This window comes from Bicyclus anynana, chromosome 8, assembly GCF_947172395.1.
Source record: "Bicyclus anynana chromosome 8, ilBicAnyn1.1, whole genome shotgun sequence".
Classification (NCBI taxonomy): Eukaryota; Metazoa; Arthropoda; class Insecta; order Lepidoptera; family Nymphalidae; genus Bicyclus; species Bicyclus anynana.
Genome location: NC_069090.1, coordinates 11,822,953 through 11,845,097, shown reverse-complemented (window position 1 = coordinate 11,845,097; position 22,145 = coordinate 11,822,953). Strand labels below are relative to the sequence as shown.

The 22,145-nt window shown below is 33.9% G+C and overlaps 1 long non-coding RNA gene across 3 annotated transcripts; it reads left to right on the top strand.

The window, feature by feature from the left end:
* On the top strand, positions 1 to 19,192 carry LOC128198318 (uncharacterized). 3 transcript variants are annotated; one of them, XR_008251030.1, is made up of 9 exons: positions 1 to 548; positions 841 to 1,014; positions 7,000 to 7,139; positions 13,550 to 13,634; positions 15,298 to 15,386; positions 15,773 to 15,861; positions 16,254 to 16,342; positions 17,875 to 18,004; positions 18,604 to 19,192. It is a non-coding gene; the product is annotated as an uncharacterized LOC128198318 (long non-coding RNA). The 3 variants fall into 3 exon arrangements; XR_008251029.1 differs by lacking the exon at positions 841 to 1,014 and having other exon boundaries at positions 18,604 to 19,191; XR_008251028.1 differs by lacking the exons at positions 1 to 548; positions 841 to 1,014; positions 7,000 to 7,139 and adding an exon at positions 13,103 to 13,193 and having other exon boundaries at positions 18,604 to 19,189.
* The last annotated feature ends 2,953 nt before the right edge of the window (positions 19,193 to 22,145 follow it).

The following is a 22,145-nucleotide window of genomic DNA, read 5'->3' as shown; positions in this document are numbered from 1 at the left end:
ACATAATATTCTGATAAATCTAATACATTTTTAGATTTAAATATGACTTTAATAACTGAATAAATACTTTTCTTCTATAAAAATATAGAGAGACACTCTCGTTGAATATTGTTTTAGTAACGCATGGGTAAGATTTTCTAAACGAAGTGTGGCAACCCCAATTACTTAATAAAAAATAAAAATGTTATAAAATGAAAATGGCGTCATTTCACCAAATATCTTAAAACACAAATTCACGAATAATAAAATAAATGTTTGCCACGGCCTGTTAATATTTATGAAGACCTCTTCATGGATTGGATTTAAGCAACCTGCTGTGTAATACCCTCGCCATTCTTGATGTTGAGAAGATCTATAAGTCTTTTACGTTTCATCTGAGTGTTGTGGTTTTTCATTATGTTAAAAATAAGACTTTGTTAGTTCAAGTGTCTCTATAACTATGAAGAAGAACAAAAGAAAATGCTTTGAGTGTGGTTCTTCGCCTGCCGATGATCCAGAGAAGACCCTACAGAGATTACCGAAACTTGATTCTACAAATTTAGTCTCCGGTATGTACCTACTTTAAGTTTTAGCTAATAATAAAATACTTTAATAATAGCTATTGATCAGATAATGATTACATTAGTTAGTTAATTAGGTTTCTTAGTAGTCTTCTCAAGATATGGGAATTATTAAAATCCTACTAATTCTTATGAAACTCGTGCTCAATTATACAATTATGCTGGGTTTACACATTATGGTTTGTAGATGCAATGCACCCCAAATAACTGTCTGACCTGCAGCTGTTTGAATGTTTACTTCTCTGGATCTACTAAACAGATTTTCATTTGGTTATCACAGGTAGCTTAATCTGGAGCAACATAAGGTTAATTATGTAAATGTAAATGGTAATGAAAATAAACATCTGAGAAAAGCAAATTCCATGAACTAATTTGAAAGTATCTGTTACCAGAAGTAAATTTTTTACTATACCACTGTTCAATATTAAACCACAGGTATATGTACTAAAGGCAGGTAGAGTAAAATTTGAGTTTTATTTTTGAATCTATCTATCTATAAGTACTTTATAATTATGTAATGATGAACCAGAACAATTTGTTAATTTGAAACTACAATTACAAGTTTTTATAATTACGTTAGGCACTAGGCAGACTAATGAAGAGTATGTTAGTTTACTTTGTACGAAAATCTGTTCTTTGACATAATTATAGAATAAGATGATAAGTGATGATGCAATCTAAGATGGAAGCGAGATAATTAGTTAGGGAAAAGATGAAAATCCACACACATTTCTGTTTCTACATAATATATCACCGGAACACTAAATCGCTTGCCAGTAGGGTATTAATTAGCCAGCCAGACATAGACCAGAAAGAAAACTTCAATCGGCCCAGCCAGGGATAGAACCCAGGACTTTTGCATAGTTAATCCACTGTGCTACAGAGGCCATTTTGGCAATATTTTTCTTGCCTTGATCTATAAAAGCTTCTGCCAATAATAAGCTACATTTTTCATTGAAGGTTGTTTGAAAGAAATAGCTTTTAGCTATAAGACCTAAGCTTTGCACATTTTACTTTTTTTTTTCTTTTTGACAATGTAGCTTCTGTGAACAGTTGAGGAATTCCCTCATCTGTGTTTCTGTTCTATCATCAGATTGCCTCCGGACATTTTAGTTATATTTCTCACCTGGTTCTTGTCAAGGTTTTGTAATAAATAGTAATAACAAATGAACTAAGTAAAAATGGCTATGTGGTTAGTCTGTCTGCCGTAGAAGTAGGTGCAAGAGGATTACCAACAAAATCTTTCTATAACTTGTTTAAAGACCTTGGCATCTTTAGGACTGCAGCAACTTCTATGTAGAAGAAAGAGAGAAAGAAGAATAAGTATCCAAAGCTGCTCTTAGTAGGATCTTACCAAATTTGGCTAAGCAGGGAGAACAACACAAGTAGGGGAGTTTAATCAATTTTTTTTTTTTTTTTTTTTTTTTTTTTTATTAATTTGGACCACCAACAAAATTATATGAACACATACAAAATATTTTACAAATAAGGGTAGCATAACACATATAATTTTACTTATAGGTAGCCACAGCATGCAAAAAATATAGGTCGTACGAATAATAGAAATTAAAATTGACAAATAGAAAGAAAAAAAACAAAATATAAATTTGAATTTACACATTTTGACAAAAACCAAAAGAAAAAATTTAAACGAGAACTTTAAAATTTTAAAATTATAAGTGGAGAGAGAATTACATGTTTATAAAATGAAGAATGATTATGAGAGAATTGCAATTATACATTTTACAAATTATGAATAAAAATTACAATTATAACAGTATGGCTTAATTAATTAATTATACATTGGTAAAATAATAAAAACATAAATTAGGTATTTTTTAAGTCACAACTTATGATGAGAATATTACAGATCGAATTATTGAACGGAGCTCTTAAGAAAAGTTTTTAAAATTTTGGATTTGAAAAGATGCAACTTGTCACTGTGTAAGTCAATGGACTTATTTTTGGCAATGAATTCCCTGTAGAGTTTACAAATCCGGGGTAAAACTGAGTGGTTGCCAAGGTTTGTTTTGTAGTGTTTTTGTCGAAAGGTATGGATCGGGTACCGAGGCATACGACGAGGAATGTTGAAAGTGACCTGGCCTAGCAACTCTGCGTCGTCTATGGTCCCATTTATAAGCTTGTATAGAAACATAATGTCATGCATCTTACGCCTGTCTGACAACGAAATCAACTTGAATTTTGTAAGACGAGTAGAGTAGGATGCTCTATTATTTGGTCCAGAGAGGATGCGTGTAAAACGTCTCTGGATGCTTTCTAGGCGATCTTTGTGGATTTGGTATGAAGGATTCCAAATTACTGTCCCGTACTCGAGTTTACTTCTGACGAGGCTTTTAAACAGAAGCTTTTTAGTTTCTAGTTTTTTAAAAGGCTTAGAGTTTCTAATGATGAATCCTAGCATTTTGCGCGCAGATCTACAAATTGTGTCAACGTGGTAGTTAAAACGTAGTTTGGTGTCAAAGGTTATTCCCAAATCTCGGATGTAATCCACTCTTCGTAGGTAGCTATTGTTGATTGCGTATCTGGCATCAAACAAAGTACGTTTTCGCGTGAAACTTATAAAAGAGCATTTGGCTGGGTTCAGCTCCATGCCATTACATTTACACCAAACCGTGACTCTGTTGATGTCGTCTTGCAGTAAAGCAGAATCGTTACTGTCGGAGATTTTTCTGGCAAATTTTAGATCATCAGCAAAAATATAATATTTTGAATTATGAAAGCAAGTTGTTATGTCATTTATAAATATGTTAAATAATAATGGACCCAAAATTGAACCCTGGGGAACTCCCGAGGGTGCTTTGTAAGTTTTGGATGTATGACCTTTAACTGCCACGAAAGAATACCTATCACATAGATACGAAGAGAGCCACGAAAGAAGCGATCCACCCACGCCAAACGATGAAAGTTTTACAACCAACAGTTTGTGATTGACCTTGTCGAATGCCTTGGAGAAGTCGGTGTAGATGGCATCTACTTGTTGGCGAGAGTCGACTAGATCTGTTATGAAGGTTGCAAAATTTGATAGGTTTGTAATAGTGGATCGGGCAGTAACAAAACCGTGCTGAGCATCAGAAAGAGTGTGCTGGACGTGACGAGACAGTACAGGATGTATAAGGGATTCAAATACTTTCGGCAGCACTGATAGAATAGAAATGGGTCTATAGTTAGTGATAATTTCGCGGCCACCTTTTTTGTAAATAGGCACAATCCTTGCGCATTTCCACAAATCGGGAAAACAACCTGTATGAAGAGATTTATTAAAGATTAAACAAACAGGTAGTGCTAAAGGGACAGCGCATCTATTAATAAATAATGGGGGTAGGTTGTCAGGACCAGCACCCTTCTTAATATCGAGTCTTTTTAGCTTTTGAATAACTTCCTTACGTGAGATAGTTATAGAACATAGATAATTGTTATTTATCTGATCCACTGGATAAGAATAATCTTCAGTGACGTCAATGTTGTCGAAGACGGAGGCGAAAAATTCAGAAAAAAGATTGCATACACTTAAGCCATCTGTTGCCTTCTTATCGTTGAGAACCATATCAGCTGGATACGTATTTGGCGTCTTTTTTATATTTTTAAGATGTGTCCAGAAGTATTTGGGATTTTTCGATAAATTACATTCAATTGAGTTGATATAAGCATCATAACATTTTTGAATTAAATTATTACATTCTGATCTGTACGTTTCGAACTTCAGTTTATCTAAAGGATTTTTATAAATTTTAACTTTAATTCTAAATTTGTTCTTTAGGTTTAACAAAGAGATTAATTTATAACTATACCAAAACGGAAATTTATGATTTTTAGGTCTGGTTTTCGGAACATGATTTTCAATAATTGAGTTTAATTTGTCGTAGAAAATAGTAAGCATGGTATTGACATCATTTATGTTTTGGAATATATCTAGCCACGGTGTATCATCTAAATCCTTTATTATAGCGTTGTAATTGGCCTTAAAGAAGTTAAACCTTTCAGCAGACTTTTCCTTTAAATTTGTACCAGTATCCAATTTGAACTTTATGTATAGTGGAGGATGATGGCTGTCAATGACACTTATAGGATTGCTTTCGTTGACTGAAATTTGTGCTATGTTTGATAGAACTAAATCAAGTATCCGGTTATTACTATTGACAACGGAGTTGAATTGCTTTAGTTCGCATTCTTCCATGAAGTCAATAAAGCTAGAACCTAAGTTGCAGTTACTGGTGGGGTGTAAGCATTCTAGTTCTGGAACTTTTGACCATTGTAGTGTACCCAAATTGAAGTCTCCTATTAGTAAGATTTTATCAACTTCGCTAATCGATTTAGATGTATTATTCAAAAAATCATTAAATGAAGCAGTTTTGAGGGGGGGTGGCAAATATGTAGCACAAATGACTAGGTGATTTATTTCATCTTGTTTGGTACCTAATTCAATTTTAACCCATAAGTCTTCGTAAGTGCTTTCCCAGGTATTGACACGGCATGATTTTAAGTTATTTTTTACAGCGATCAAAACTCCTCCTCCATTTTTTATTTTGTTTATATTTGTTTGATTCCTATCCCTACGATAAATTGTGTAGCGGCTATCGATAAATTCACCATCAAATACCCCATCGTTAAGCCAGGTCTCAGTAAAAATTATAAGGTCAAAATCAGTTGATAAAATATTTAGTTTCACTTCTTGCGTTTTGCTACGGATTCCCCTAACATTTTGATAGTATATTCTTAAATTATCGTATGTTAACAGAATAAATATTAGAGACTAAGCATATAAAGATAAATATAATCTAGGAAGTTAATTGCTCCAGTTGTTCAATACTTCGCACCACAATATGCTCAGATACATCACTTTTTCGCAGGAATACACGACCGTTTTTTATCCACACAAATTTGTACATTAATTTCTTTGCCGTTGATCGAGCGAAAGCGTGTATTTTTTTTAGCTCAGGTGTTAGGTGTTCTACGACATATAACGGTTTTTTGTCTCCTCCTATACCAATATGGCTAGTATTAAGTTTGTCATCTTTGTGCTTTTTATTAAATTTAATTACTCCAGCAAGAAATGTATCACGAGTGCGCGGACTAGAGAATTTTACAACCACTGATCGTGGGCGTCCATTATCTGGGTTTATTTTGGCAATTCTTGTGCACTTATGTATATCCATGTCTGAAATACTGCTTCCCGTTACCTTGCCTATTTGCGCAATGATGCTAGGTAAATTTTCGGTTTTGTGTTCTGGTAGGCATTGAATTTCGAGATTACACATACGCGAGTGCTGCTCGATCACATTGAGTCGGTTGTTGAGATCCTTTACAGTGGATTTCAGGTTTTCATTTTCCTCTTTGAGAATATTTACTTGCGTAATCTTTCCTTGTAATTCCGTTTTAAAGTCTTCATATTGGTTATTGATGAAACAAATAGCATCCTTTATTTCGGTGATTTCCTTTGCCATTTCTTTCGTTTTGCTATCTATTATTTTTGTAATATTTTTTTCTATGTTACCTAATAAGATTTTCATTTCTTCTTGGATGAGGTGCTTGACGTTATCCAGTGTGAGATCGTCGTGATATTGTTCTTGGGGCTGTAGGCGTCTATGAGTAACATAAGAAGCACCCGTTTCATGAGGTGAACAGCTTGTACCACGTACAGGTGTGTTAGTGTTATCTCCTTTTGGCTGCTTTGATCGGCATGATGGACACACCCATTTTGTTTTGTACTCCGAAGTAAGCTCTTTATATTTCTTTTTAATAGAACTAACGCAATCGATGTGGTAGCGTAAGCCGCACGTGACGCACTTAAGTTGTTCTATCGATTCTATATCTACAGAGCATGCAGCGCACTTTTTGGATTTCATAATTTTGGTACTCATTTGGTAATATTATATTACTGATTGAAATATGCTATCAAAAGTCCCGACTAACAGCAGCACTATTAATAATTATCAGGCGCTAAATTAAAGTGCAGAACAGTGCGTGGATTATGTTCGTGACGTAAGCGGTAACTTTGCGAGTTGTCGTAGGTCAGGAATTAATCAAATGACCAACCTTTCGGTTTCTTAAAATGTTAATAACTCACGATTCACTCGTCCAATCTTCACGATTCAATCACTATTCGCAAGGTTATTTCAAACACTACACTAAAATATATTGCTTGTGTGACTTTGATAACTTTAACATATGATTTAGAATAAATAAATACGGAGCAACTGTGAAACAATGTTAATCGTACGACGGTGCGGGTAGTATAATTGTCAAGGAATTCCTTAACCCTACATCCTGTAGTCACAACTCCAGGACTCTGCTCGGAGTATTTCTCTCTACCAGGCGATGGACCTGGCACCTGCACGGAATGCTAAGATATTCATCTGTCTCTTCATGCGTAGTATGTTTATGTATTTTTAATTAAATTTACTCACTCTCTTTATTTCAGTAATGTCCAGATAATCAATGATTAGACTATTGGACTTTTAGAATAAATTTTACATTGAACTATGAATGGTTTGTCATCTACATTTTTAAAAAAGATGAGATGTTTTGCCTGTAAGAAGAAGAGAGAGAGAGAATAAGAAGGTAAGTTAAACACCTACTGTAAAATGCACACTGCTCCAATGTGGGTTGATAGGCTTGGGGTAATAAAGTTAAATTATAAAAGGATCACTATCAGGTGTTAATGATAAAGACTGAGATATATAGCATATCATACTCTCTGAGATATAGGGATATAACACCAGCAACAGCTCTCCAGTGATGCAGTAGATAGCATCATTGCTCTTTGCATCTACACGCCACAGCCAGTTGTGACAATCGAACTCATCATATTAGTGTGATGAGCATGGATGTATTTCAGTGTCTATGTGGTTGTGAGTGTATGCCCATGTTAAATAACAAGTAATGGCCCAAATAATAAGTAGCCTATATGTTGCTCAATAATCTTCTCTATCTTCCAGTAAAAGTCCCATTAAAATGACCCTGCTGTTCCAGAGACTCAAACAAACAGACAGATGAACATTTTAAAGAAGTATGACTGTATGTCAGTATTGTATATAGGCACTTGAGAAAACACAGTTATTTTGAAATCACAGACATACACTTAAATTTTATTTATATGTATTGGTGCTGTTCATAAATATAGCATCAGCTGAAACAAACTAGGCATAGTTAAGTTACATTTTATACAGGGTACTCGGGACTATTTCTCATAAATTCAAGGTGTTGACAAGTCCACTAATAGGAGCTACCTTAGCTACTAGTTTATATTGAGGAGAACTTTCCACCTAGATGGGTTGTGACTGTATTAGATGTCTGGTGATGAAGACGAAGGACAGTTAAGAGAACTCAATGGTTCACAGTAGCTACCATGTGTTGATAAATTTGTATTGATGAGAACTTTCCACCTAGATGGGTTGTGACTGTATTAGGGGTCTGGTAATGAAGACGGTTAAGGGAACTCCTCGATGGTTCACAGTAGTAATTAGTTTGATTCTAAGTCAGACGCAATCAAATACAATGTTTTATCACGACTCATAGCAACATACCTTTGGCGCTAGATCAATATCTAGGATGATTTCACTAAATATGGAAAAATAAAAATTTTTAATAAAAGAAATTCAACCAACTTCAAAAACATAAAACATACTGGCTAAACTAAAAAGCGAAAAATAATATTATACTAAGTTCATATCATATTATGTTCTAACTGATGATCAGTTTGAAGGCTGTGCTAAACCGGTGTTGTTTTAATTTAAGCTGTTACTGAAAGAACTACATGAAAAAACACTGTCAGAAAAACCTAAATATTTATGATATTCTTACATGGCTTGAATTAATACATCATTGGGCTAGCACCACCTTCAAACTGATCATCAGTTAGAACATAATATGATATATAGAACTTAGTATAATGTTATTTTTAGTTTAGTAAGTATGTTTTTGAAGTCGGTTGACTTGTTTTTATTAAAGTTTTTTAATACACAATGCTTTATTCATCAGTATCGGTTGGTGGGCTTTGAGTTTATAAAGTACTAGCGGACGCCCGCGACTTCGTCCGCGTAAATTTCGATGTCAACTTTACTACTACCCTTACCCTACCCTACCGTTACCCCTACCACACCCTACCCCTACCCCTACCCTACCACTACCCCAACCCTACCCTACCCAACCCCTACCCTACCCTACCCTACCCCTACCCTACCTCTACCTTACCTACATCCTACCCCTACCCTCCCCGTATCCTATCCCTTTCCTTCCCCTATCCCACCCGTACCCCTATCTCACGCCTATCCTACCCCTACCCTACCACTTCCCTATCCTACCCGCACCTCTACCCTACCACTACCCTACCTCTACCCCTACCCTACCACTACCCTAAACCCGGCCCTAAACCTACCCTACCCTACCCTGTAACTTCTCTAATTTACTCCTACCCTTAGCAAAATCGGTCCAGTCCTTCGAGAGTGGTGGTATGACCAAGAGAAATAGAGACTTCTATGCTAATAATATAAAGAGGTAAAGTTCGTGTGGTTGTAGGAGGTAATCTCTGGATCTACTGGACCGATTTGGAAAATTGTTTTACCAATAGAAAGCTACATTATTTGCGAGTGTCATAGGCTAAGTTTGATCCCCATATTCACACGGGAACGGGAACTACGTAAATGAAAGCGCCGGGCGTCATATAGCGGAATTTCTGCGTCTTTTAGAGATTTTGTATTATCTCCGAAACTATTTAAGTAATTAACATACTGTAAAGGGCAAATCTTATCTCCATAATATCCTTGTGATTATTAAATAATTTATTTTAATAAGGATTAAAGTTTAGTTGTATAAACAATGAAGTAAACCTAAGTATATAAAATTAATAATTTTTAAATCACAAAAGGTACTATATCTGCTAATATATAGAAGATAGATATATGGTGTCGCGGACTTTTTTGTAGAACTTTTAAAGATACATAAAGTCTCCATACATTAATTTCAATTTTACACAATAGTTAAGGCAGCGCATGCGAATAAGTCTGTTTAAGAGGATTTTCAGTCCGACCTGTATGACAAAAACTGTGATAACTCAGCTAATATATACGATACCAATCTATACTAATATTATAAAGAGGTAAAGTTTGTAGCCTATAGCACTACATTATCGGGGAGTGCTATAGGCTATATAGCCTATAGCACTCCCCGATAATGTAGCATTCTATTGGTGAAAGAATTTTTAAAATCGGATCAGTAGTTCCGAAGATTACCCCATTTAAAAAATGTGACAAACTTACAAACTTACAAACTTTACCTCTTTATAATATTAGTATAGATATATAATTTATTTATGAACATTCCTCATTCAGTTGAGCTTTTACTACCCATAACACAAGCTAAGCTTACTTTGAGACTAGTTAGTGATGTGTGTAATGTGTTAATATAAATATTATCCAACTTTCTGCAGTTTGAGAATACGCGGATAAAATATAGCCTATGATACTCAGAAATAACGTGGCTTTCTAGTGGTAAAAGAATTTTCAAAATTGGTTCAGTAGATCCAGAGTTTACCTGCTAGAACACCACTAACTTTACCTCTTTATAATACATACTAGCGGACGCCCACGACTTCGTCCGCGTAAAAATCGATGTCAACTTTCAACCCCTATTTCACATTCTATTTTGCAAGTTTTATAACTTATACCTTGTACCTAAAAAAATTAAGGACTTTCCGTACTAACTTTCTACCCCTACTTCACCCAATTCTGATTTTGTTTTCACGACAAAAAGTATCCTATTATCCTTCTACGTATTATGGTCTCAAACGTCTTAAGTATCATTTGAATTCATTCTGTAGTTTCAGCGTGATGCCCGATCAAAAAAAAGGCAAACAGACAGACAAAAAATAGAAAATACCTACCCTACTCCTACCCTACCCGTATCCTACCCCTACCCTACCCGTACCCTACCCTACCCGTAATCTTCCCTTTCCCTACCCCTAGGATAGGGGTAGGCCCTACCCTTACCCTACCCCTAACCTAGGCATACACTCCCCTACCCCACCCTACCCCTACCCTACCTTTACCCCTACCCTACCCTTACACAACCCCTACCCTACCCTTACACAACCCCTACCCTGTACCCTACCCTACCCTACCCTATACCTTCCCTACCTTACCCCTACCCTTAGCAAAATCGGTCCAGCCCTATGAGCGTGGTGCGATGACAAAGGAAAATAGAGACTTCTATGCTAAAATTATAATCTTTGGATCTACTGGACCGATTTGAAAGATTGTTTTACCAATAGAAAGCTACGTTATTTGCGAGTGTCATAGGCTATGTTTGATTCCCATATTCGCACAGGAACGGGAACCACATAATTGAAAGCGCGGGGCGTCATGTAGCGGAATTTCTGCGTCTTTGAGAAATTTTGTATTATCTCCGAAACTATTTAACTAATTAATTAATTAATTTAATAAAGAGCAAATCTTATCTCCATCATATCCTTGTGATTATTAAATAATTTATTTTGATAAGGATTTAAGTTAAGTAGCATAAATAATGACGCTAACCTAAGTATATAAAATTTATAATTTTTAAAACACAAAAGGTACTATATCTGCTAATATATAGAAGATAGATATATGATGTCGCGGACTTTTTTGTAGAACTTTTAAAGATAAAAAGCCTCCATACATTAATTTCAATTTTACACAGTGGTTAAGGCAGCACATGCGAATAAGTCTGCTTAAGAGGATTTTCGGTCCGACCTGTATGACAAAAACTGTGTTTACTCGGCGAATATATATCATGCTAATATAAAATATAGCCTATAGCACTTCCCGATAATGTAGCATTCTACTGGTGAAAGAATTTTTGAAATCGGACCAGTAGTTCCGAAGATTACCCCATTTAAAAAATGTGACAAACTTACAAACTTTACCTCTTTATAATATTAGTATAGATATATATTAACAACCCATTTTCGGCTCATTGTTGAGCACGAGTCACTTCTCAGGACGAGAGGGGTTAGGCCTTAGTCCTCCATGCTGGCCCAATGCGGATTGGCCGACTTCACACACCTAGACAATTAAGAAAATTCTCAGTTATGCAGGTTTCTTCACAATGTTATGCTTCACCATTTAAGACATTTAATTTCAAAATGGGTTGAATACATATTAGTATAGATTTTTATTGTGAGTTTCTTGAAAGAAGGAAATGCTCAATATTTCATAGACCAACCCAGGACTCAAACTCAGAATTTCATGATAGTTACACTGAACCAATAATATTTAGAGAGAGAGAGAGAGAGAGATAAATAAGAGTTTATTATGTATTAAAATTAAAATATATACCTAATGCTTTCAGCAATCCTGCTTCTTCACATGAATTTTACCCGCATGACGACGGTTTTTAATATAAAAAATAATATTTTCAGAATTTCATGATAGTTACACTGAACCAATAATAGTTAGAGAGAGAGAGAGAGAGAGATAAATAAGAGTTTATTATGTATTAAAATTAAAATATATACCTAATGCTTTCAGCAATCCTGCTTCTTCACATGAATTTTACCCGCATGACGACGGTTTTTAATATAAAAAATAATATTTTCAGAATTTCATGATAGTTACACTGAACCAATAATAGTTAGAGAGAGAGAGAGAGAGAGATAAATAAGAGTTTATTATGTATTAAAATTAAAATATATACCTAATGCTTTCAGCAATCCTGCTTCTTCACATGAATTTTACCCGCATGACGATGGTTTTTAATATAAAAAATATTTACACAATGTCTCAAAAAGCAATCAAAGCTTTGAAAAATAAACAATGTTCGCAGAAGTTCAGTACCAACAAACTCACAAAAATGAGCCCAAATTTCACATATAACATTACTTGCAAGCCAGACTAAGAAATTTCAAGAAGATAATTTAAAAGAAGACAATAGAATAAAATAATATTAACAAACTATGCTTAGCAAATATAGCATTAACAGATGGAAACCAGGCAATAGGTATGTTAAAATAGGATATGTTTCATAAAAGCTATTTTAATCCTACACATCCATCATTCATCATTGTCTCCATATAGTAGAGGAGGTATGGAGCTGAGACCCACCACACTGCTCCAATGCTGTTGGTGGGCTTAGGGTGATAATGTTCAATTAATTAATTACCACTATCTGATGCTAATGTTAATAATCGGGATTAAAGGTTTCCCAACTTCAGGATGAGAATTTAACTGAATTTTTTTTACATTTTTCATAATCTATTCTTCACATTTTTCACTAAATAAAATTCTTTTAGTTTTTGTTTGTTTTTAACCTGGTGAAAATATGTGAAATTTTGCTATCGGCTTCCCAACTCCAAGATGAGAATTTGACTGAATTCTTTTTTTCATTTTTAACCGATTTTAAAAAAAGAAGGAGGTTCTCAATTCGAGTCTATGTTTTTTTTTCATAATCTATTCTTCACATTTTTCACTTAATAAAATTCTTTTAGTTTTTATTTGTTTCTTAACTGGTGAAAATACATAAAATTTATTCTTTATGTTTAAATTTTCAGGTGTAGCAAAATAGACGATGAAGGTCTAGCTGTGCCAGTCAGTGCTGAGCCACACAGTTGCTACTGGCATGTTTGCAAAATAGCACAAGGTAACCTGCTTCATCATCATTATCAGCCTATTTTAACGGCATTACAGGGACAGGCCTTATAGAAAAGTGATTATGTAGCTGAGACCCACCACACTGCTCCAATGCTGTTGGTGGGCTTAGGGTGATAATGTTCAATTAATTAACAACCACTATCTGATGCTAATGATAATAATCGGGATTGAAGGCTTCCAAACTCCAAGATGAGAATTTAACTGAATTATTTTTAACCGACTTCTATGTTTTTATTTTCATAATCTATTCTTCACTTTTTCTACTTAATAAAATTCTTTTAGTTTTTATTTGTTTTTTAACTGGTGAAAATACATAAAATTTATTTTTTATGTTTAATTTTTCAGGTGTAGCAAAATAGAAGATGAAGGTCTAGCTGTGCCAGTGCTGAGCCACACAGTTGCTGCTGGCATGTTTGCAAAATAGCACAAGGTAACCTGCTTCATCATCATTATCAGCCTATTTTAACCCTAGAAGCCCAATCTACGTAAATTTTACGTATACCACGGCGAAATATCTCTGTCTCTTTCACGTTTACCGTCCGATCGCCGCTAACTTCTTAACCAACTCAGTGGCCATTAAGACCTCGCAGGACGCAGTTGCGTTATCTCGGTAAGTGCCGCCATTTTGTTGTAATAGAGAGGTTGCACGTAATTTTGACGTATAATTGGGCTTTGTGTAACTTTTGAAATTGTTTCTAATTTTTATTTTTGTGATTTATTTGAGTTAATCTTAATGCTTCGTTACATTTTTCATATGATATTAATATTTTCAGGTTGAATACAAAATGGAATCCCGTCAACAGCTAAACCAGGACGAAATAGTTGCAATTTTAGAAAATGATGACGATTATTCTCCGCTGGATTCGGACTCCGAGGAAGAAGATCTTGTAGTTGAAGATGATGTCTGGAGTGATAACGAGGACGCGATGATCGACTTCATTGAAGATACAAGAAGGCAAGAGGGCTCCGATAACAATATTGCTTCTCGGGAATTGCCTAATCTTGAGGTAACTTCATTGACTACACACAGTATAATTTGTTTGCCTCAGCGGTCAATACGTGGAAAAAACAACCATATATGGTCAACTACAAAGGGACGTACGACGGGAAGGACTTCGGCTATCAATATTATACGCACAAATAGAGGACCAACGCGAATGTGTCGGAATATTGTTGATCCATTGCTCTGTTTTCAACTTTATATAACAGACAATATAACAAATGTTTTGAAAAATGTGGTACCGCCATCTCCGGAAAATATTAGTGATGAGCCAGAACTAAAGAAACGACGCTATTGTGGATTTTGTTCATATAAAAAAAAGCGGATGACCAAAGCGCAGTGTTGCAAATGCTTAAAGGCTATATGTGGAGAACACAATATTGATGTTTGTCAAGACTGCATTTAAAGACTGTTTTTTTCTAAGAGACTTATATAGTATTATTACAAGTTTATTTGATTTTATGAAAACAATTAAAACTACTTGATTTTTTTTTATAATTACGTAATTTTAAGAAATAGTGTTAGAAGCTTGATGTTTTTGTTGATTTTTTTCCAAGATTTGATTAAAGTGCCATAATTATATTAATAAAGAGTATTTTTAACTTAAAAAGTATTTTATTTATTAATTAAAACTTAAATTATGATAACTCATGCAAAAATATAGTTCATTACCAGAAAAACATTGGAAAACTCTGAAATTTATTTTTACACGTAATTTTTACGTATGATTGGGCTTTATAGCTATTTAAATATGATTGGGCTTCTAGAGTTAACGGCATTACAGGGACAGGCCTTATAGAAAAGTGATTATGTAGCTGAGACCCACCACACTGCTCCAATGCTGTTGGTGGGCTTAGGGTGATAATGTTCAATTAATTAACAACCACTATCTGATGCTAATGATAATAATCGGGATTGAAGGCTTCCAAACTCCAAGATGAGAATTTAACTGAATTATTTTTAACCGACTTCTATGTTTTTATTTTCATAATCTATTCTTCACTTTTTCTACTTAATAAAATTCTTTTAGTTTTTATTTGTTTTTTAACTGGTGAAAATACATAAAATTTATTCTTTATGTTTAATTTTTCAGGTGTAGCAAAATAGAAGATGAAGGTCTAGCTGTGCCAGTCAGTGCTGAGCCACACAGTTGCTGCTGGCATGTTTGCAAAATAGCACAAGGTAACCTGCTTCATCGTTATTATCAACCTATTTTAACGGCATTACAGGGCCAGGCCTTATAGAAAAGTGATTATGGAGCTGAGACCCACCACACTGTTCCAATGCTGTTGGAGGGATTAGGGTGAAAATGTTCAATTAATTAATAACCACTATCTGATACTAATGATAATAATCGGAATTGAAGGCTTCCCAACTCCTAGATGAGAATTTAACTGAATTATTTTTAACCGACTTCATAAAAAGGAGGAGGCTCTTAATTCAATTCTATATATTTTTTTTCATAATCTATTCTTCACATTTTTCACTTGATAAAATTCTTTTAGTTTTTATTTGTTTTTTAACTGGTGAAAATACATAAAATTTATTCTTTATGTTTAATTTTTCAGGTGTAGCAAAATAGAAGATGAAGGTCTAGCTGTGCCAGTCAGTGCTGAGCCACACAGTTGCTGCTGGCATGTTTGCAAAATAGCACAAGGTAACCTGCTTCATCGTTATTATCAACCTATTTTAACGGCATTACAGGGCCAGGCCTTATAGAAAAGTGATTATGGAGCTGAGACCCACCACACTGCTCCAATGCTGTTGGAGGGCTTAGGGTGATAATGTTCAATTAATTAATAACCACTATCTGATGCTAATGATAATAATCAGGATTAAAGGCTTCCCAACTCCAAGATGAGAATTTAACTGAATTTTTTTCACATTTTTAACCTACTTCAAAAAAAGAAGGAGGTTCTCAATTCGAGTCTATGTTTTTTTTTCATAATCTATTCTTCACATTTTTCACTTAATAAAATTACTTTAGTTTTCATTTGTTTTTAACTGGTGAAAATACATAAAATTTATTCTTTATGTTTAATTTTCCAGTTGTAGCAAAATAGAAGATGAAGGTCTAGCTGTGCCAGTCAGTGCTGAGCCACACAGTTGCTGCTGGCATGTTTGCAAAATAGCACAAGGTGAGCTAAGGGTGATAAAGTGAAATTCATTGTGGATCACTATCAGATGTTAATGATAATGACCTGGACGAGGCACGGGAGTGTAATACAAACAAATCACCAACTCCAGGCTGAGAACTGTAAATTTCTTGGAAGAAAGAAAAACTCAGTATCTGATAGCCTGACCCAGGATTCGAAGCCACGACCTCGTTGTCCAAAACCACATTGGCTAACCAATATTATAATACTAGCGGACGCCCGCAATTTCAACCGTGTGGTGTTCAGTTTTTGAACATCCAGCGGGAACCATGTTTCTGGGATAAAAAGTAGCCTAAATATTGCTCAATAACTTCCTCTATCTTCCAATGAAAGTCCAATTAATATCGGTTCAGCCGTTCCAAAGATTATCCCAGAGAAACAGAAACACAGACAGACGAAAAATTTAAAAGACCTTGTTTGCATTTTAGTATTGTGTATATAACTATAATCACTTGAAAAAAACCATTGATAAATTTCACTAAAATTAACTTTTATTCCTGAAAAAATCAAGGGAGATTTGTGAAAAACTGTATTTCACGCGGTCATTGCTGCTTGCATCACCCTACTCAACTAAATTATTTTAGTGTACAACATGATTTTTTTTTAGACGAATATCTTACCAATTCATGGATTCACCATGTGGGTGTCCATCACGTGGCAGAGAGAAAAACGCTGAGCAGAGCTTGGACTTGTGATCAATTGGTAAGGTTAAAGAATTCCTTGACAATTGATTAACACTCCCCTTCTCTGCTCGTGTTGTTCTCCCTGCGTAGTAAGGTCTGCCAAATTTTGTAACCCAAATCTGCACTTCTAGAGAGACCAAGGTCTCTAAGCAAATTATAGAGAGATTTTGCTGGTAATCCTCTCGCACCTCTCTACGGCGTACAGACTAACCATATAGCCATTTTAGTTAGTTCATTTGTTGGTCATAACATTTATTCAGTTTTATACTGTGATCCTTTGGAATGTTAGTCTCCCACGGGACAGTAAGCTCTACAAGTACTATGCTAAAAGAAAATGTCTGGTTTAGATCACGAAATAGCAACATCCTCTGGGATTATCCTCTTAACTGGTAACAATAATAATTATGTAAAATGTATACCTTATCAGCCGATAGACGTCCACTGCTGGACATAGGCCTCTTGCATGGATCTTGTTGTGTTGTACTATACATTGCAAGGTAATGCCCATAAATGACCACGCTGGGCATGCGGGTTGGTCATTCGCAGGCCTAGACTTCTCGCACCGGTATCGCTGCTGCCTGACACCGGTCTGTGGTACTTGTGAAGTCTAGCTGAATCAGAATGGTTAAACCGCCATTGGTCGGTCGCCAGAGCCTCGTCGGTCAATCTGCAGGGTGCACCACGTGCAGGTGATGTTGGCAGTTGGAGAGGCTGACTGGTACTAGCCTCCCCCTTACACCCCATAAATGTATACTTCTTATTTATTTTTGCAGGTGCAGTGCATGCAATAATAATTATGTAAAATGTATAACTTCTGATTTATTTTTGCAGGTGCTGTAAAATGAAGATATATTGTTAAATATCATGAGATAGAAATAAAAGATGAAGATCTAACTGTACCCGTCCCGAGCCACACTACTGCAGCCACGTTGCTGCTGGCATTTTTGCAAAATAGCACAAGGTAACTTGCTTTATTCATTCGGCTTAGGTTGATATTATTAGATTGATTAATGATCACTATCAGAAATGTTAATGATAATGACCGGGTTCGACGGCTTAACATGCTCTCTGAGGCACGGGGTGTGACACCACCAACTTCCCAACTCCAGACTAAGAATTTGTTAGCAGAAGCAAAAACTCAGTATCTCTTAAAGACAGAACCAGGATCTCGTGTGAGCTACTGAACCAACAAGGTAGTTTTGACCTGCTTAATAACAATGAACTACATGTTTCCTAGATACACTTACAGTTTTGTTTTTAAAAACTGAAATAAACACATTATAATTTCTCTTTAAGTTTGTGTGCAAGTTTGTGAAAAACTGAATTCCACATAGACGAAGTAGCGGGCGTCCGCTTGTAAATAATGTAACAAAATATCCATATTTCTATACTTTTCAAGGTTACAGCTGAGCTTCCTAAAATGATTTTTTGTAAATGGAGCAGAAAATAGACTAAAAATGACCCTGATGAGAATAGGAATTCTTTATTATATATAATTATGTAAATATTTATTTTCAGTGCATTTTAAAAAGTCATGTTAAATGAAATTTTCTGTTACAGGTCACAACAATTGATGTAACAAATATAATCAATGGACCAGGCACCTGCACCATGATTCTTTGGAATACTAAAATTCGTCTCTTTATGTCTGTACTTCTCATAATGAAAAATGTCACGTTTTTATGAAAGAAATAATGGAATCAAATAATAAATAAAACAAGCATATGCTGGAAGTCCTCAGAAACAGCTCCGACTTTGATGATTTTTTAAAGTCATGTTTTTTTATGTTATTTAAAATCAGAAATGTTTTGGTGGTCGAAATTATTTAAATTGTTAAAAAATATCTATGCTATTTATACATATATATATTTTTTTTAAATACAACCGACTTCAAAAATACAAACTTATGCAGAAAACTAACAAACGAAAGAAAATATTATAATATTTTCTATCTATTGATCACTTTGAAGGCGGTGCCAATGGTCCAATTAATGGGCCGACAATTAGTTATCTATTGTTTACTAGCTATAGGGTTCGAATTGCTTTTTAATATGTTTAAAAGACTATCTTCAGAATGAACCCTTTATAATAAAAAAGTATTATCAAAATCGGACCGGTCCGACCTATTTAACCATTTATATATTCATTATATTTAACCACTAGACGACGCCGCGCGGTTTTACCCGCGTGGTTCCCGTTCCCGTAAGTATATGGGGATAATATATAGCCTATAGCCTTCCTCGATAAATGGGCTATCTAACACAGAAATAATTTTTCAAATCGGACCAGTAGTTCCTGAGATTAGCGCGTTCAATCAAACAAACAAACAAACAAACAAACTCTTCAGCTTTATTATATTAGTATAGATTAATTTTAGTATACAACCGATCGGTCGTATACTAAAATTAATGGTTAAACAATCAATCATCCCCTGTTTTCGTAATGTAAAACCAAGCATAACTGTGAACATGAGTAGTCCGATTTTGATAATTCTTTTGATTGATCATTCTTGATTGTTTTAGTTTAAAACCAAGCATGTCGTCGAATTCCGATTTGAATAACTTTGTTTTAAATAGAAAGGGTATATTCCGATAATGGTCCCAAATCATTATAAATTTTAAAAAAACGAAGATGACTGGTTATTTTCCCATTAATTGTATTGTAAAACTATGCGTAACTTATTACGAAGTTGTCCGATTTCGTAAATTCTTTATAGATTGTAAAGGTATTTTGATTGTAAAGCTCCCATATAAATTTTACAAAACAATTCCAATCCTAAATGTACGATTGATTGTTTTCTCATTCATTTTAATGTAAAACCAAGCATAACTTTTTATTGTGTGGTTCGATTTTGATTATTATTTTTTTGATAGAAAGGGTATATTCCTAAAAGTCTCATAAAATGTTGGAAAACAATTTCAAACCTAATAGTAGGAAAATAGAAGATGATTAATTGTTTTCCCATTTATTGTAATGTTAAACTATGCGTAACTTTTTACTGAGTGGACCCATTTTGAAAATTCTTTACTTTTTGTAAAGGGTTTATTTCGAAGTATATCCCATATAAATTTCGGAAAACAATTCGAATCCTTAAGGTGGAAAAAAACGGTACGATTGATTGCCTACCCATTAATTGTACAATTGGCACCGGCTTCAAAGTAATCAGTAGATAGAAAATATTATAATGTTTTCTTCAGCTTATTAGTTTACTGCATAACTTTGTGTTTTTGAAGTCGGTAGTGTTTATTTTTTAATTATTTATTATATAAATAGCATAACTATTGTTAAATAGTATAAATCGTTCCATCCTCACTCCAAAAGGTTTCTGATTTCAAAGAATATGAAGAAACAAACTGAACAAAAAAAAACATCGAAATTAGAGCTGTTTCTGAGGAGGTAGAGGGTAAATGCTCTATTGATTCGCCTAAAAGTAATATTATGTTATCGCATTAGGTTGTAAAGTTTGGCTAATGAAAGTAGAGACTGAAATTGCCCGCCAAATTTAAAAATCATATAAACAAATTAAAAAAACATGCGTTTTCATAATTTATTTAAATTAGTTTTTCTTTGTGAATACATTATTACCTATACTATAAGTGTTAAACTCAGTTATTCCAATATTTGCACTATAATTTTGAGAATTTACTCTGATTTTTTAAAATTTGGTGGGTGATTTCAGTTTCTACTTTCATTAGCCAAATTCTAATAATTTTATTGTTTATGAAATTTATACTAATTAGAAAGAGGAAGAATTTGATTATTTGTTTGTTTGCATTGAATAGGCTCTGAAACTACTTTGCTGATTTAAAAATTTCTTACAGCATTATAATCATGGATTAGGCCATAATTGTTATCTCTGTATTCCCACGGGAACGAGAACTACGCTGGTGAAACTGCGTGACGTTTGCATAGTTTATCATATGTACAAATATCCCGACAATGTATATTTTTATGTATTGGTTTTTAATTGGTTGGTAATTGGTTAAGTTATAATTGACTTGATTTTCCCAAATATCTCAGTGAAGTCAAATACCCAATTGATGCATAGATATATTTTTATTTTGGTTTTCATTTTACTTTAAAGATAAAATTTAGTTTTAGAAGCAAAATGAATATATGTAGATTATATTTAAGGTGCTGATGTTTACTTAGTTATTGATTAAGTGCATAAGATTTTTTATTTGATAATAAAGACATTTCAACTTGAAACTGTTATTCTTTCTATTGTTTAATTTATTATATACAATTACTTGTTACTAAAATATTGTGCTATTATATTGTTTTTAATATTTTCACAGTTCAGCTTTTGGGGACGGAGTGGTTTTAAAATAAATATTTTTAAAAATCTGTTTAAATTAATTAATTAATCGACAGAGTTTATAAATATCTGTTTAAATTAATTAATTAATCGAAATGGTTTTTAAAAATATTTATTTTAAAGCTATTCCGTCTACAAAAGCTGAACTGTGAAAATTTAAAAACAATATATTAGCTTTGAATTTCCCGCGTTGGCAAATTGTTTCAATGGGGGCATTCCACAGATGGCGGTAATTTTAGTGCCACTTTTTTTGTATGAGGTTGGTATTCTTCTCCTGAGTAAATATGTTCCTTGCACGTCAGTATGAAAAATTATTGCCATTATAATACTTTTTCCCATGAATGTGGTAAGAAGTAGCCCGTTAAGAATATTTCATTATGAGAGTTATGTTTCGTATAACATATTTTCTCATTTTATTTAGTTTTAAGTAATGGCACTTTCACTCATTTGTTTTAAGTAAAATTAAAATTTTCATGTAAAATATTTTTTTTTATTATTTTCTATTTACATTATAATGTTATACGTGGAATTTCGGTTTTGCAAGATGGCTTGGCTACAAAAAAATTAGTTTCGCGATAAATTTTGTAAAGGAGTGTGTTATTGTATTTAAAAATGAATTTCTACTGTATTTGCATAGACTAAGTAATTTATTAGCATTAAAAATTGTTTATTATCAATTATTACTTCTTTAACTGGATTTATTTTGGATGTGAGTATTATTTATGTTATAACTTTAATTTTGTTAGGTTAGAAGTTGCATCAATTTATGCTGACTGTTTCGAAT